Source organism: Anastrepha ludens, chromosome 3, assembly GCF_028408465.1.
Source record: "Anastrepha ludens isolate Willacy chromosome 3, idAnaLude1.1, whole genome shotgun sequence".
Lineage (NCBI taxonomy): Eukaryota > Metazoa > Arthropoda > Insecta > Diptera > Tephritidae > Anastrepha > Anastrepha ludens.
This window is the reverse complement of record NC_071499.1, coordinates 34889171-34907416: the sequence shown is the minus strand read 5'-3', so window position 1 is coordinate 34907416 and position 18246 is coordinate 34889171. Positions and strand designations below refer to the sequence as shown.

The 18246-nt window shown below is 37.6% G+C and overlaps 1 protein-coding gene across 4 annotated transcripts in view; it reads right to left on the bottom strand.

Moving 5' to 3' along the window:
* LOC128857393 (carboxypeptidase M) overlaps positions 1-7867 on the bottom strand; it is a 73636-nt gene extending 65769 nt beyond the window's left edge. For all 4 annotated transcript variants that reach the window (XM_054093135.1, XM_054093136.1, XM_054093137.1 and 1 more), the window contains exons 1-2: positions 7562-7867; positions 4378-4516 (exon numbers count right to left, since the gene is read on the bottom strand). The gene's annotated coding sequence lies outside the window, so the exon portion shown is untranslated. The remainder of the gene's footprint in view (positions 1-4377; positions 4517-7561) is intronic.
* Between the last annotated feature and the right edge of the window lie 10379 nt (positions 7868-18246).

Sequence of the window (18246 nt, the reverse complement as noted above, 5' to 3'; positions counted from 1 at the left end):
GATTCATTCGGCATCCAACTACCCCCTCCGCACCATTCTCTTTACAAACTTGTTTAACGGTTATTTGAGGCATGACTATATCCAGGCTGCCGTTTTTAAGAAGTTTATTAGGTTGTTCGAGAATATCAATCAGTGGTTTTCCCAGGGTTGACATTCTCGCCTTCCATAAGGTAGGCATTCACAGAGGAAGTGAAAGATAGTTTCCTTTTTCTTCTTCTTTGTAAGTAATGGCCATTTTGGCTGCCAGCTCTCCTATACACCAGAACCCAGTTATGACTGCTGTGAGTCCCCAGGCATCCAGTCGTTCCATGTTTATCAACGTTGAGGTTTGTTTGAGGATGCAGGTGGGCCATAACGTGCTGCTAATTTTGCACATCGCCCGGTCTCTCCATCTACAAGCCGCGCTCTGGAGGTATTTCGAGGGAATTGTATTCTTCATGGCAGATCTGCCTTATGCCAGTTCGTCCGCTTTTTCGTTTCTTTCAATGTTCCGATGTCCCGGCATCCAAATTAAGGTAACTTTATGGTTTCCACTTCAGGCGGTAAAGTTATTCCTACTTTGTTCCACGAGTTTAGAGGTTGTTGTAATCCAGTGCCTCGATTGCAGCTTAACTATCCGAAAGAATATCGAAGTTGCCATAAAAAAAGAGAAATCTACTTTTGTGAACCTACAAGCATCCCAAATTGCTAGTACGAGTATTTTCGCCTCGAAGCCACTGCAGACAGTTGACACTGACGTACCGATTGCTCAATTTTGAGCCTATGAGGATATATACCTGCTCCAACGCCACAATCCATTTTATAGCCATCTGAATAGGCAGTAGCGTCGAAGTTGTTTAGTGCGAATCCCTTACTCCATTCTTTCTGAGATGGAAAGAGAGTGTCAAAGTTCTTATTGAATGTTACCGTCGGGACGACGTAATCAGTCCTCTCCAAGGTGTACTGAGTTTGTCGGAGTAATATATTTGCATGTTAAAAAGTTTCATCTTTCCCGTGGACCAAGAATATATTATTCATATATTAGTGGAAAAATCTACAGTTTTATGGCAAGTTTTCCTAATAGCAGACGATTTTTTATGAGGAGTTTTTCATTCCGGAAATTCACACACAGAGTTACCGGTGTATACAGAGTAGAGAACGCTATTAGAAAACATGTTTATCATATCATTTGGTGGATTAGGATTTCATAGTCATTATTTTAATAAAGTGTTGGAAGAAGAAGAAGAAGAAGAATAAAGTGTTAGTGCGGCTTGCTTTCCTTACCTTGGGTGGAGGCGTCTTCTTCATCTTCTTCGTCTACTGGGTATTTCAGGTGAATAACCTCAAACCATAGTTCATAAACCACCCGCCCTCGAAAAAGTCTTGGGTTTCTTCCGAGAATTTGTTTTGTTTTTCAATGTAAGTTGGCTTACGTGACACATCCCACGCATAGCGCATAACTTTTTCTGGGGTAATTGTTACAATTAACATTAGAGTGGTAATTAAAAGTGATTAAAATGACATTGGGAATTGCATCCCGAACTAGCCTCTATTTTTCAACTCTTTGAATGCATCATTAAAGAAAAGCTTTATTCTTCTGAAAAACAACTGATTAGTACCAAATCAGCAAAGGTCGGAAGATGGGTGCCGCATGAACTGACAATGTGACAATGCACCGCCACATCGAACAAGAGCGACCCGGGAATGGGTGGAGACGTACGATTGGGAACCGCTGGGGTATGCGGTTTACTCACCAGACTTGGCGCCTTCCGATGATCATTTGTTTGCATCGATAGGCCACGCACTTTCCGAGCAGCGCTTCAATTCTCACGAAGAAGCCAAAAAATGGCGGCCAAAGACGGCCAATTTTTGTGACGCGGCATCCACAAATTGCCTGAGAGATGGGAAAATGTGTCGCTAGCGATGCCTATTATTGTGAAGATTAAATTTGTAACCATTTTTTGTTAATAAAGGTTTGTAATTGAAAAAAGTCTCATTTCATAGGTATATACCTTACTTCTCTACAGCTTTTGATTTCTCTAAAGCTTCTCATACAATTTCCCACAATTTAGTTGCTAAATGGGAAAATTTTGGTTTTCATTCTATCTTTCTGGATTGGATTGAATCGTATGTTGTCAAGAGGAGTTCTAGTGTTGTTATTTATAGTATAATATTTCATCGAAACCATTTAGCGGCTTCACAGGCGTTCTCCAGGATGGCTTCTTAGGCCCATTATTTTTTATTCTCTTCCACAACGCCGTTAAGAAGAAGTCTTCGCAGCTTCGATACTTTTCGTAAAGGTTTACTAGCAACTCATCAGATTTTCCTACCGCTACTCTAGACTTTAGATTAGAATTTAAGGTAAAGTTCGCCATGCGAAAGGTATGGGATTTGAATTCAGTAGTCAAAGTGAATACTCGTGCAACTGCACTTTACACTGACGAATCCAAGATGGACTGCAGCGGTGGCGCCGGTGTATATTCGAAAGACCTCGAAACTTCCAAGTTTTTTCGCCTGGGTAATTGAAATAATATCTTCCAAGCAGAAGTTCTCGGGGTAAGGGAAACTTGCAGTATAATTAGAAACCATCCGCAACAGCTATCCAAAGTATGTATTTTTTTAAGCTAGTCAAGTCGCTGTCATAGCTTTAAAGTGCTTGGCGCGCACTGCGATCATCGCACTATTATTGAAACAGGCCGTTAACAGATGGACTAACGCGGATACCTGCAAAATAACTAAACAAACGTAGCCCAATTTCAAGAAATCCAGAACTGGCAAGTTCTTAAGAAAGCCACGAGCAGACATATTCAGAATGACGTCTCCAATAACCGCCCCATGAAGAAGCTGCAATCAACAAGAATCTAAGGAGACATTCTTTCACTATCTTTGTGAGTACCCAAGTCTGGGTGCAGGAAAAAAAATAGACAACATAGTCAAAGTCAAATCAAGACAATATTTGTTTTGAATAATTTTTTTAATAAACTTTCTAAATAAAAAAAAATTTAGTAATGAAAATCTTTATTTGGATCTTTGCGCGTTCCCTTCCTTGTCCATTTGTATACAGCAGCTGTCTAATTCACAAGTGTCAAATATTATATGATAGACGTACGACGTTATTTGCTAAAATTATAAATCTTCCTATAGAGTGATTAATTTTGCGCCACCCTGTTTTGAGAGACATTTCTTCGAAGCGTTGACTCTAATTTTAGCAAAATTCTGATGTTATAGAAAATTTTTATAAAAAAAGGGTAAGGAAATTCTAGTCATATTCAAAATAAAGGGTGGTTAAATTTCAAGGGCCGATGTGGAATGTGAACCACACCTAAACGTCAGTGACACCGTTGGACTTCTTTCTTTGGGGTTATTTGAAAGAAAAGATGTACGTCGATAAGCCAGCAATAATTCAAGAGCTAAAGGATGAAATAATTCGGCACATTAACGGAATAGAACCTCAATTATGCCTCAGCGTCATCGAAAATTTGGACCATCGGATGGCAGATATTTTATTTCATTCGTAATTGAGCCATATCAATATTATCATAATAAAGAGAAATGACAATAATTTCCTAATTATATTTTATTCAAAATCTACACCGGCCCTTGAAACTTAACCACCCTTACACTTTTCACAGGATAAAGTTTTATATAACAAGTTCCAGGGTAACTCTTTCCTAAATATTGTAAGTCTGATTAATTGTGGGATGCACCTAATATAAAGCTGACTGTAAAAAGCTCCCCAGGCGTTTAAGCTTTTCTGTAGCTTTCTAAGCACTCACCTAGAAGTATAAGAGAAGACAAGTGGCTTGTTAATTAGAGCGATGCATAGAGCAAAAAGAGCGCAATATGCAGTGATTTTTTGTGTGTGTTTTTTTTTTTTTTTGAGGCATGCGCACAGCACCCATTTCTATTCTGAAAAAATTGTTGTATGTAAACAATGAAAGTTAGTGTTTTATTTTTAATTAAAATTTACGAATTGGCTGTCTATATTTCAAAACATAAAAATGTCTTCGAAAATTCAACATTAAATTGGAATCTGTTTTGGCGTCCAAATCTAAAAACTTCTGTTTTCATATCGTTTTTATACGATGTTTCCCCTTTGCAAATTGCATATAAGTTTGGGGCAACAACAATTCACACTATCACTCACACTCTTCTCTCATTGCATTGCTTGCCGTACACATCCACTCCCACCTGTACGCTGTTCACCTTCACCTTGACTGCATGCAACTGGCCGATGAACAAGCGTGCGAGCGAGCGCATCAATCTGCACATCCTTGCCATTGACATTGGCCGTGAATGCTGCAATCGCATCTGTGTTTTATTACACTTTGCACTTTAAATTTCATGGCATTTAGATAAGAGAAATAAAATTGTGGAAAATTATTGACATCGACTTACCCTTCTAATGTATTGAGTGTTGTGAGCAGCTATAAAATTAATCTATTGTATAATCCTCTCTTTTATGATTAATTTTACTGGTTGTTTTGCTCAATGCTTCATTTGTATATAGTCGATTTAATGGGCGTTTATGTTTTCACTGTAAACAAAAATCAAAACAAAATAAAAATTAGATTGCTGAATGTAATGCACGCATAGCTTATCATTAAATGTTCATAGGAAGCGTAGAGTTAATCAGCATCACTGCAGAGATTCTGTTTTAGTTATTATTTCTTTGGTTTTCCGCTTTTGCCGGGAATTTCTATTGTGCGTTAAATATTTGGTTTACATAACTGAATATGAAGTGAAAGAAAAAGCTACATACATATGTACAGTGAGTGATATAATAATAAGGTCTCCATATATGTATAAAATTTTGACTATATTTTTTCCCAATTTATTTTTGTTAACCTTACAACCTTAAAATATGATGTAAATTCTTAAACATTCATCCTATTCCCATAAAAATTTCATATTTTTCAGAACTTTTACAAAATTTTTGGGTATACAGTCTTACAGCCTATTTAATTCTATTATATAACGTGCAAGTTTGAAAAACCTCAAAATTCTGCTTGATTTTTCATAAATTTATATAATATATAACGAATACAATAATCTTTCGTTTACATAGGGAAAATAGGTACACAACACCGTCACGAAAAAAATGACCCAAAAACACGAAAATATTAGGTGCGCAACTAAGCTCTCGCTATTTGTCAATAAATGCCGCCAGCAGTTTGTGCTAGTCGATTTTAACATAACCTAAACATCATAAACCAAGCTTAGACATATGATAAACAAACTGCTTCGACACATTAGTGATTTTGTTTTGGTGTCATATACTTTTGGTTTTGTGAAAATGTCTGATTTGGTGCCGAATAATCGTCATTTGCGGGAAGTGTTGATTTTCCTCTTTCATTCGAAAAAAACGCCGGCTCAAGCGCATCGAGAGCTACAAAAAGTTTATGGAGATGCTGCTTTAGGTGAAACAATGTGCCGACATTGGTTTCGTCGCTTCAAAGACGGTAATTTTAATGTTGACGACCGTTCGCGTGAAGGAAGGCCAAAAACCGCCGAAGACGCTGAATTGGAGGTATTGCTCAATGAGGATCCGTGACAAACGCAAGAAGAGCTTGCTTCAGTATTAGGAATTACCCGCCAATCCATTGCCAACCGATTGCATGCTTTGGGAATGATGCAGAAATAGGGGACTAGGGTTTCTTATGAGTTAAAACCAAGGGATGTTGTCGTTTTTTCGCCTGTGAACAACTGTCACTGCTCCAGCGGCTAAAAGGAAGGGTTTTCTTCACCGCATCGTAACGGATGATGAAAAATGGATTCATTACAGCAATCCAAAGAAAAGAAAGTTATGGGGACTGTCCGGTCATGCTTCTACGTCGTCGCCTCGGCCGAATATTCACGCTGTGAAGGTTATGCTGTGTATTTGGTGGGACCAAGTTGGTGTTATTTATTATGAACTGGTTCACCAAGCAAACCCATAACTGGGGATCGATATCGACTTCAATTGATGCGATTTAGCCGAGCACTGCGCGAGAAGCGGCCGCAATACGCGGAGAGGCATGAAAAAGTGATTCTACAGCATGACAACGCTCGGACTCACGTTGCCAAACCAACCTGGAAACACTGAAATGGGAAATCCTACCCCACCCGCCATATTCTCTAGATATTGCGCCGTCCGATTATCACCTGTTCCAATCGATGGCACATGGTCTAGTTGACCAGCACTTCCATTCATAGAAGACATCAAAAAATGGCTTGATCCATGGATAGCCTCAAAGGATGGACAGTTTTACCGCGACGGTATACCAGAAAGATGGGAAAAAGTAGTAGCCAGCGATGGGCAATATTTTCAATGATTCACTTGTAACCATTTTTACAGAATAAAGTTCCATTTTCATAAAAAAAACAGCGAGAACTTAGTTGCGCACCCAATAATATTTACGAGATTTGTTGAACTAAAGGTCGAAAAAATCCACATGGGTAAGAAATATTCCAGAAGTTTGTTAAGCATTTAGTGAGAAGGGAGAAGTCTCGTTCTTTTTGATGGTAGAAAGCGGGTCCGATGCCTTGGCATAAGAACCAATAAATTCCTGTATAAAAGCATATCAAAACCATTCATGCAACGTTGCCTATTTTTTAATGTATGGATAGGTAAATGTCAGGATAATAAATAGGATAGCCATGGCACTCAGCGATTCGTACTTCTTCCAAAAGAACTAGCAATGACATAATTGTTAACCGAGACAACAACTTCTTGTGGTCTAAACTAAGTGATATGGATGCAAACAACACAATTTGAAGCTATGCACCTTCAGTCCGAAAATTGGGCTTCATCAAACCGTGACCACCAAAGAAAACCACAAAGGGGCATTTGAATGATGTGGCTTTCGACACTTTCTGCCACAAAATGTTCTTGTGTGGGATACACTCAACCGAATCATTTAAACAGCGAGCATTCTTATTAAAATACCCTTTATAATGAGGAGGCATAAAAGTTAATAAAGAATACATTTTCACAGCCCTTTCAAGGCAAACGCTGACCTGTAAATTTCTCTAACCGCACTAAAGTGAAGTAAATATGAAGAAGGCACGCATACAACAAATATTTATTCATTAACAAAAATAAAAGTATAAACAAAGCGAAAAAGCAAGAAACACTAAGTAAATTTTAGTCCACTCTCAAGCAGTTCAGGGCTGCGCGTTAGGGAGTTAAGCACATTCACGCGATTTTTTTGCACTTTTAGTTAATTTGTGTATATGTATGTAAGGGTGTTTGTATGGTCGAGTGTATGTTTTCAACAATGCTTTTCTCATAGTTGTTGGCCTGCTGTAAATTGTTTGGCTTTTGTATCATTTTTGCATCTTATGACTTGAACTTTGGCTGCTGCCTGTCTGTAAAGGTTTTTACATGCACATACATACAGACATATTATTATATTTATTTATTTTTTTTATGTGACCAAACTAAAGATAAATATTCAACTCTCCGACTTTGAGCTGCTCTGAGGTTTTACTAATTGACTTTTTTCGAGCTTTTGACGCTTACGAATACTTGTCTGCTTATACATACATATTTACTATACTTTCTTTATTAACACATTTCTGCAATTATGCTTGAATATACCTTTGACAATACTCGCGTTCGACATATACGAGTATGTATGTATACGGGGGCACACACGTACACTTTTCAAGTCACACAAATTGTGTCGCCGTCGAAATTCACTGTCATTACCAATGTCTCCTTTCTGATTATTAAATATTTATTTCTCTTTATTTTTTACTTTCTTTTGGTAAAGTATTTTCAGTTTATATGCTTTAACGCTACCGTATCACAGAGTCGTCTGCGAGCATCAGCACAAGCACATGTACACGCACGAAATCGAAACGAAAGCGCAGTGATTTGGAACCGAACCGTTTGGTTGTAACGTTGCAGCTCAACTGAAAGCTGAAAGCAATTTTCACTATGCTTTGACTGCGTGCAGCACTGAACTCGACTCCAACGAAGTGGGTGTGTTGTGTGGTGCGTTGGAACTGGTGTTGTTGTTGATGTTGATGTACATGCATGTTGTTAACATGAGCGCGGACGCTGTCGCTACTGCTACATATTTCTGTTGCGTTAAAATCATTCCGTCAATGCTGCTACTTGTTATTATTTGTTTTTAATGCTTGTCGTTGGTCATTGCTACTGATGTGACTTGTCACTACGAGTGTAATGAAGTACAGTGTGATTGGAAGTGCAATTATTTTGTGCATATTTTTTCCTACATATTTTTCATGTGGTAGTATGAGCACATAGCTTTAAAAAAATTGTAAAATTTGCTAAATAGACTAAAATTTTAATATTGGTAAATAAGCACAAATATTATAATTAAGTTACAGGCATCAAAGGAACACGTAGGGTAAGGATAAGCTTCAGTGGTATCTCAATGGAACTGCGAAAGGTCTTATTGTGTCTTTATGACAACCACCCTACCTACCTACAGGCATCTTGGAGAGTAACAATAAAAAAATAGCTGAGCTTGTTGATGTTGATGTTCTTTATTTAATATTAAATTCAAATAATTACAATGGCATAATAATAAATAACAGAACGTACGACTGTAACATAAGGCGTTAGGCGTAGCCAGAATTTTCAAAAGCTTGCACTCTTTTTTTTGCACTTTCTTAAAGTATAATACCTTAAAAATATTGTGTGAAAATTTTAAGTGATTCCGACAAATACTTTTCGAGTTATTTAACAATTAACAAAGGGTGCTTGGGCGCGCCGGAGCTTTCGAGAGCAAGTAGCTAAACCTTGAATGCGTTTTTCTCCAAACTATGTTTCTTGAACTGGTGATCACTGTAACTTAAAAACCACTTGGTAGATTTCAATAAAATTTATACCGATTTTGATTTTTCGTGCCTGAACGAAGGATTTTTTTTTCAAAAATTTCAATTTTTTGTTAACAATTATTCGTCGGTTTTTTTCTCGAAAACCTGAATATTTTCTGAGGCCGCCACATTGTTAATTTTGCGAGACACAAGATTATCTATTAACAAAACTTATTTCTCTTGTCCGACGGATTTTAGATGAATCTCCAAGGGCTTGTGATGATCACCGCAAGAGACTTGTGGAGAAACGGGCTCCACACAAACAGCGATAACTTTTACAATTATTATTTTTTTTCGACATTTAGCTAAAGCCAAGTCGAAACATGATGTATTAATACTGTTTTTATTTTTGTAAAATAAAGCAATTGACTAGTAACCTCGAGCCTCTAACAACCCCTAATCCCATAAGTTGTCATTCGGGGGTATAATAAATAAAAATAATCCTAAAATGAAAATATAAATTAGTCAGTGCACAACAAATAACAAGCAAATTACGAGAATTCATTAAGAAAAAGCTCTCTGTATTTTAGGCAGCAGGATAAGAATTTGTACAGAGTACGTTTGTGCGTTGATAATCACAACGAAAATTATATAGATACGATAGGTACCCATGACGCGCTGAATATTTGCTGAGACATCCAAGTTACAAACTGGACAAGCGGCAGAAGTTACTTTTTAAAAGGCTTTGAATTGATAAGCCCTCTCCTTTGGACGAAAGATCAAACTTATAGCATAAGCAGGCAAGACAAATAGTTGATGTTTGTAAGTGACAGACCAGGAGGATATAAATCGTTAGATGTAGATTTTTTGGCTGACTTTAAAAGTACTCAGAATTCTTTGACATATAGTTTTTCTATAAACTGCGGAATATATGCCCTTAAGGAAGAAGAAGAAAATACATTTAGGAGACATGGACGCATATTCACAGTCTGCGATAAATCTTTCACCCTTTCCATCAAATCGATTTTTTAACCCAGTGTACACCAGGACGCACAGACTCTTTAGCAAGGATATACGGAGTCTGTCATTGGGCAGAGAAAAACAGTGCAAAAGATAATAAAAATGAGCTTAAGAGTATGTAAATATTGCGAAAGAAGATTGGTTTCGATGTGAATCAGGTAATTCGACATGTTTGCAGGCAAAAATATCAGTTTTCGAATAAAAAAACGCAAAAGTCTCCCTACTGGTTCATATTTTTCTTCACCCTTCCAAACCTGTGCACCATTAAACAAAATATTTATATTCAATGACAGCCTCTATATTTTCATCGCCAAGCTTCCAACTGCTACGAAGCAAGAATTCTGCTGGACTTTAGAGCCTCAACAAAAGCTGTAATCTCGTATTGCATCGATGATATCTTGCAACACGGGCGGAGACTCGGACAGAAGCCGTACATTGGAAGCTTAAGGTGGAATTTTCAAAAATCGATTTTTTTTTTGATATTTCTAAAGTATATTCCTAAAAATACTGTCAAATTTTTGGAAGGATATTCCCAGTATTTTCGATTCTACAACCATTTTAGCAGGTAGAGTCAGATCAGTCACGCGGCACTCTCAAAATTTTAAACTCAATTATATCAAAACTATTTTTTTCGGCCTGATGTTGTAAAAAAAAACTATTTAACCGAATCGTCTGAAATTTTCAATGGCTATCGCCCGTACTAAAATCATATTGTAATTTCAATTATTGCGTATTTTGTTTTATTATTAAAAAAGTGAAAATAAACCAAGTTTTATAGTGTCAAATTCAAAACTGGTCATTTTGACAAAGTTTTTTTTTTATTTTAGTACATAGGGACATAGCTATAGTCATACTGATTAATAAGTTTTTTGGTTGTTGCGTTTCAGATAAATAGAAAAGCCAAAATGGACAACACCGTCCAGGTCAAATTTTTTGGGAGGGTCAACTTCAACGCCATTTTTTAAATTATTAAAATTAAAATACATTTTTATATGAGTATAAAGTTAAATTAAATATCGTTTTTAAATTAAATTAAAATATCTTTGTTAATTTTTTTTATTGTTAAAAAAATTACTGAAAATACCCTAAATTTTTGAGCTCTAGACCCCACCCCTTAATGCAACGATTAGCCTCATATATTCCATCCGGTAGAAATTCGTTCAAATCATTTAAGACAGACAAAACAATATCGAACTTAACAGACAACCTTGCCCAACTCCTTGACAAAAATACAAAATATCCTGTTTACTTTTTTGAAATAAAAAAATAAATAAAAGAGATGTACTAACTCAACTTAACTGGTATAGCGGTGCCAGAGGCAAATTTAAATTATAAAAATTCAAAAGCTTATTTCGCACAAAATGCACTTCAAAAAATTGTTTAGTGCTGCCAAAGGCGTTACCAGTAATCCTGAATACAATAAAATTGGTAATCAAGGTTCTACAACACTCACCTTTGACCGAAGTCTGTTTTCACCAGACCAAGCCAGATATGCTACATCACTCCGAAATCCGCATTAAATGACCACTAACGGCCACCACTAAGTTATACGAATAGGTTCAATAATACCCGTGTTAGGTTAGAAATGAAGACACCATTTTTCAATTTTTTATTGTTTTTCAACGTATTCCTCTTTTTGAAAGATACACTTCTCCCAACGCTCCGGCCATTTTTTCACCCCTCTAAAAAATAGAATTTGTCGAACTTTCCAAAATACGCCTCTGCTTTGGCGATGACTTTGCTTTGGCATGTGTTTGAACTAAATTTTTTTCCCGCGAGCAATTTCTTCATGTTAGGGAACAAGAAAAAGTTGCAGGGAGCTTGATAGGCGGAATACGGGATATGCGGCAGCAGTTCATAACACAATTCATGCAGTTTGACGGCGACAACTCCGGTTGAAAGTGCTGGTGCGTTGTCGTGGAGAAGTAGCACCTTTTCTTCCGCCAAATGCGGTCGTGTCTGCTTAATTTTTTTGTGAAAGCGGTCCAATATCTCACTGTAGTATTGCCTAGTGATCGTTCTTCCCTTTTCTAAAAAATCCGTTCGCATCGCAAAAAATCGTCACCATGACCTTTCCGACCAATGGGACTGTCTTCGCCTTCTTTGGAGCAGATTTACCGGGAGAAATCCATTGTTTTGATTGTTGCTTGCTTTCTGGTGTGTAATGCTGAATCCAGGTTTTATCAACGGTGACAACTTGACCCCAATATTCCTTCGGATCTCTCTTAAATTGCTCCAAATACTTCTTCGAACTTAACAGCCGCATCCGCTTGTGAGCAATCGCGGCACCCAAAGGCCCGACAATTTTTTCATCGCCAATTTATCATGTAAAATATTAATTACCGTTCAGGTCGATACACCTATGATCTCTGTTACTTCGTGTGCTTTCGTTCGTCGATCAGCAGGAATCATGTCCTGGACTTTTGGAATGACTTCCTCTGTAACCACGTCTGCCGGGGATCCGGTCGCTCCTCATCAAAAACGGATGTTCGCCCACATTGAAATTCGTTGAACCAACATCTAACTGTGGTCATAGATGGCGAAACGTCCCCATATACAGCATCCAGCTTTACTTTTATCTCCTCGCATTTTTTCCCATCCAAAAAAAAAAAAGTGAGTTACCGAACGATACTGTTTTTCTTCCATCTTAGCGAACATCACGAAACACGTTTTACTCGAATAGCTGCCAAATCCAAACTAACCTATCAATCAGTCTGAAATGTGTTTTGCCGTCTTTTGATAGATGACAGCACACGATGCTAACAGCAACTTCCCTCAGGAATGCCCTCTGACATCAAACACGGCTACTTATTGAATCGCCTTCGTAAATGAAGTAATATATGAATCTATCTATCTATTTAATAGCGATTCTAAGTTGCCGCCCAGGAGCTGCGTTTAGATTCCGCTACATTCCTACTTTTAAGGAGAAAATTGGACGAGCCAAGAAATAGAGCCCGAAACCGTCAATATAAAGTGTTTTCCAATAAGAGGTGTGATTTTGATATTCAAAGAAAAAATGCTATTTTTTTTATAAATGATCGGATGTTTATTTCATTATAAAGAGGAAGGTATGCCATTAATAGTGGAAAAGTACACGACCACCCTTACAGGACAATATCCTTTTCATGAAATTTTCCATAACCGAATTGCAAAGTGACTGCCCTATGTCCTCGATAGCCTCACGAATTCCATCTTTGAGGTCTTGAATCGCCCCTGGGCTGTTGGCGTAGACCTTCTCTTACACGTGGCCCCAAAGAAAACAGTCAGAAGGTGTTAAATCACAAGATCTCGGTGGCCAATTGTGATCACCTCTTCGAGAGATAACACGGTTCGGAAACTTTTCCCGCAAAAGATCAATGGTTTCGTTGCTTGTGTGGCACATAGCACCGTCTTCCAATCATTCCATCCAATCATATATATATATAATTGGCGCGTACACCCTTTATGGGTGTTTGGCCGAGCTCCTCCTCCTATTTGTGGCGTGCGTCTTGATGTTGTTCCACAAATGGAGGGGCCTACAGTTTTAAGCCAATTCCGAGCGGCAGATATTTTTTATGAGGAGCTTTTTTCATGACAGAAATACACTCGGAGGTTGTGCCATTGCCTGCCGAAGGGCGACCGCTATTAGAAAAATGTTTTTCTTCATTTTAGTGTCTCACCGAGATTCTAACCAACGTTCTCTCTGTTAATTCCGAATGGTAGTCACGCATCAACCCATTCGGCTACGGCTGCCGCCATCCAGTTCCGGCCATAAAAAGCCGTTAATGATCTCTCGATAGCGCAATCCATTCCAAAATAACACCTGTTATTGGAAAACCCTTTAGTTTTTAAATATTAATGCGAATGACAAGACGAGTCAGTTATTTTTGTGAAATTATTTTCCACGATTGCATCAAAGATTTACTCTTTTTAGTAAAGTCAAAATTATTGCAAAATACTTAACGGTGATATATATAAAAAATGATTCCACGAAAAAGTACCCTTTTAATGTGCTAAGTTGTCGGCATTTTCTAGCCTAAAACACCAATTCTAAATTGCTCCTGCGATTATCCGGGGTTATAAACGAGATTATAACAATAACTATCATCGATGCAGCTCAATTATTTTTTAACAAATAAATCGTCACACTATTTGCTGCATGAAAGTACGCAGTGCAGCAAAACGTACAGCAAAACCACTTCAATGCATTTACATATGTAACAAATAACAGTGGCAGCAGCGTCACTGGAATTAACCGAACTCTGTTAGAAAAGCAATTTCCATTCCGCGCAGCTCAGCCAGAAAATGTTAATGCAGAGAATGTCCATGAATGAATGTTTTCCGGTTAGTGCTTATTAACATTATCTGGTACAGCGATAAAAAGTTATCAACAGCTGTTAAGTGCCTTCGATTTACATAAATGTTATTGTATATAACTTTTAACAGCTCAATTTGGTGTAGTGTGAAAATATTTCATATGATTGCAGTAAATCATTTAGTTGTATGCAGTTACCAGTTTTTATTTTTATTTTGGCTTCGCAACACACAGGTTTCTAAGCGTTTTGCTCTTTTATTTTTTATATTTTTTGTTTATTTATTAATTACCATAAAACGAATGCACAGCATACATATTTTTTATTTATTGGTTGCCATAAACTGTGGCCAATGTCAAGTTTATTGTCCTGAAACTGTGGTTTCCTGCTCCAGGCTATTAGTTACGCTTAACAGTTGAGTTTTCAACATGTCATTAAATTTTGACTTTAAGTACTTCCTTGTATAAATATATATACAAGTAAATATGTAGTATGGTATTCCCAGATGATTGAGTGGCTACAGAGTGCGTGCAGTTCATTTACACGTTGCTGCACTCAGCTATTGGTGATTGGTGGGTAATCAGTTAAATCGATAATTGATTATTGATTGATTTTTTTTTAAAGCAGTTCTTGTTTTTTAAGCAGGAAGACTTACATATGGATGTGATCCAACAGAAAAAAATATTAGGATGACGATTGGAAATAAAATTTATAATTGTAAAAATAAGAGGAGCCAACTTTGCAACTCGGAAATTTGAAGGCATGAATGAACTTCCTGATAATTGCGAAATGCGCTGAGGGGTACATAAAAATTTTAAAATTCAGAACAAAAATTCCAAAAGTTTCTCTTGTCTTAACGAAGGCATTTTCCCAAAGATGTGGAAGATGCAAGCCATTGTGCTATTACCGAAGGGTATCACCCAAGGGTAATATCACAATGGTCGCCGTACCCGAATGAGTTGATGAGGTCGCCTCTTGGCAGGCAATGGAAAGCCTCCGAGTGCATTTCTGCCATAAAAAAGCCTCTCATAAAAATATTTGTAGGTCCCTCCACAGCTTGTGGAAACAACATTAAGACGCAGGCCACAAATACGAGGATGAGCTCGGCCAAACACCCAAAAAGACTGCACGCGCCAATTATATATGCAGGGTTGCCTATATTCGACGGACCCATCTGACAACCCTGTATCTTTTGACAGAGACGTCAGATCGCGTTGGAAGCGTCAGTCCAAGTAGATCTTTACCATGGAACAGTTCACGCCACGCGAGCGCTCCCAAGTTGTTGAAATTTACATTCAACAAAAGAAGTCAATTGTGAAAACTCAACGTGCGTATAAAAAATTAAATACTGTGAAAAGTGCGCCTTCTAAGAACACCATTAAACGTTTGGACGAAAGGTTTTCGACTGGTGATGCTCTTTCTAATCCAAAGAGGCCAAATCAAAACCGACCAAGGCGTTCGGATGAGATCGCCTCACGAAATTCAAGAGCAGTGGCGGCGCTAGGCGTCGGCGACGTCGGCCACCGCCGACGGCCTCGCGTCTGAGGGGGCCTCGCAGATAAGAGTTACCTATTTATTTTCGTTTCGCCAATCATCCTGGCTTTGCCTTTATGAGCGTTTTCACACACACTGCCCGACACGATATCTTTATTGGGTGAAAATATTTGTAAGTAATGTGTATGGAATTTATCATTTATTTATTGATTGAATTCATGGGTGCAGCTAAACCTATGAATGCAATAAATAAATCAGTTATACGTGCAAAAGATCTTAGTTTAGCATATATACAAACATAATGTGTGTGTGTCCTCTTCATTATGAGCGTCCAATGCCAATATCGAGCGCTCGATTTCGCGCACGCCGCACGAGACTCTGGACGGGGAGTCCCCGTGTTGTTTAGTTTATTTATCTGTATTTCATTTGTCTGTGAGAGTAGTTTTCTTCATACGGCAACTGGCAGACTCGCAAGCGCAAAGTTTCTTTTTATTGTATTGTAAAGTCATCACCCCGACGTTCTAGTGGATAAAAGTTTTACGGTATTTGTTATTAATTTCATACCTTATGTTAAGGTAAGTCAACATCAACTTTTTAACGACTTTAACGATAGTATCTTACAACCCAAGGCCAGAAAGTTGGATTTCCTGGCGGGTGTGAGATGGTGGCCGAGAAGAAGCCGAGCCGGTCACGAAAGTCTTGTAATCCGCTAGAGCGCGCTGCAGCTCGAGCAGGCCTCAAAAGTCGCTCTTCCTGGAGTCAAATGCGGCCAGACACACCGTACTTTCGGCAGAGTGATCAAGAAAAATTATTTCGTCAAAATCAATAGTTACCTATACCTTTTATAAGTCGTAAATACTCGTAATATTAGTAAAGAAATAGATTCATATTTATATTTACCTAGATAAGTAAAGTACCTACCTCCTTATTTTTAAACTTGCGCTAGTGTTTTTTCTCGAAATAATAGAAATATTTCGTCTCCCGACCAATGCCTTCAAGTATATTTTGTATGCGTCAAAATTCGTAACAATTATTTTCACAGAGTTCTTTTTTCATACATACCTACATCTCTTGCGGTGTTCCTACAATAAGTACAAAATCATATGAATGAATAGGTACCTACAACGAATTATTTCACTTCTCCATAGAAAGACCTTGCTTATAATAAGTTTCTTCTGCATTACGTATTCAAAAAAATAAGTAGGTTGGTGCTACTTACCTTTGCCTTCTTAATAATATAATATATAATAATATAATAAAAAAATAATAAAAAAATAAAAAATATTCGATCTGTGGCATGTACGTACATACATATGCAGGGTGGACATGGATAAAGTGCAAATACCATTGAGACCATAGGCCCGCGACTGATCAAGGTGGCGCTCTTAGGGGAGGCCAATATCCAGCAGTAGATGCCTACCGGTTGAGATGATGATGATACAAATTGGCAGCTGACTCGTAAATTTTGTATAGTCGTTTTCTTTTCATTTTCGACAAAAAGTTTGACAAAAAATGTTCCGGGTATGTATCGTAATCCATGGTTTTCGAATTTTCACTTTATCCAGGACCTCCCTGTGTAATAATCATCAACCAACTCTTATAATCTGTATCCTGTAACATTGCGTTCTTACCAAACTGAACTAAAAAATATTTAAGGTTATCATGTCTGGAGGACCCTCTAGAGACAGAGATGTAGGGAGAAAATGGAAATCCGGTGCGTCAAAAAGAAAAAGAAAGGCTCAAACGGTTGTATCCAACCAAGCTCTGAGTTCCAGTATGATGATATTTCTTAAAAAGCCCTCTTCAGGTGCCACTGCTTCAGAGTCACGTGATGAATCTGTATTTTCTGAACCAGAATCAGCTACATAGTTCAATGAAACCTTTAGTCAAATTTCTGATACAACTATACCTTCAACATCGAGTGAATCTGCTGTGACCCAAATTTCTGTATGAGTCAGAAAATCAAGAGCAAGAAGTTCATTTAAGCGAACCATTAATAGACCTAGATCCGGGGAAGTGGGTATTGCCACTAAATGATGCGCAGCGCCATCTCTTAATTTAAAAGGGTCCCGATCAAGACCTAGAGAAATCTGATGAAAATTACCCAAAAGACCAAAGTAAAAGACATTTTTCTAAATTTCATTATACTAGAAAATTGAGTAACGGCGAAACGCAACATCGCAGATGGTTAACTTACTCCATGTCTCAAGATAAAGTTTATTGCTTACCATGTAGACTTTTTTCACATTTGCAGACACAGATAGTAAAAGAAGGTGTTGTGATTGGAAGGATCTGAGTCGGATACTGCAAAGACATGAACAAAGTCAAGGACACATGGAGTGAAGAATCAAACACGGTAAAACAATAGATAAGGATGACGAGAGATTGATTAGGGAATCCCAAAAGCATTGGTATAATTTGTTTGAAAGATTGATAGATATAATAAACTACTTGGCCTAACACAATTTGGCATTTAGAGTTCATCGAGAATCCTTGAAATTGAACAATAGTAAAATTTGTGGCAATTTTCTAGACTTAGTTAAGTTGTTATCTAAATATGATCCGACATTACGGGAGCATATGCAACGTATTAATAAAAAACAACTTAATCAACATTATCTGAGCCACGATATCCAAAACGAGTTAATTACTTTAATGTCTAAATAAGTTATTAACGATACACAGGGTT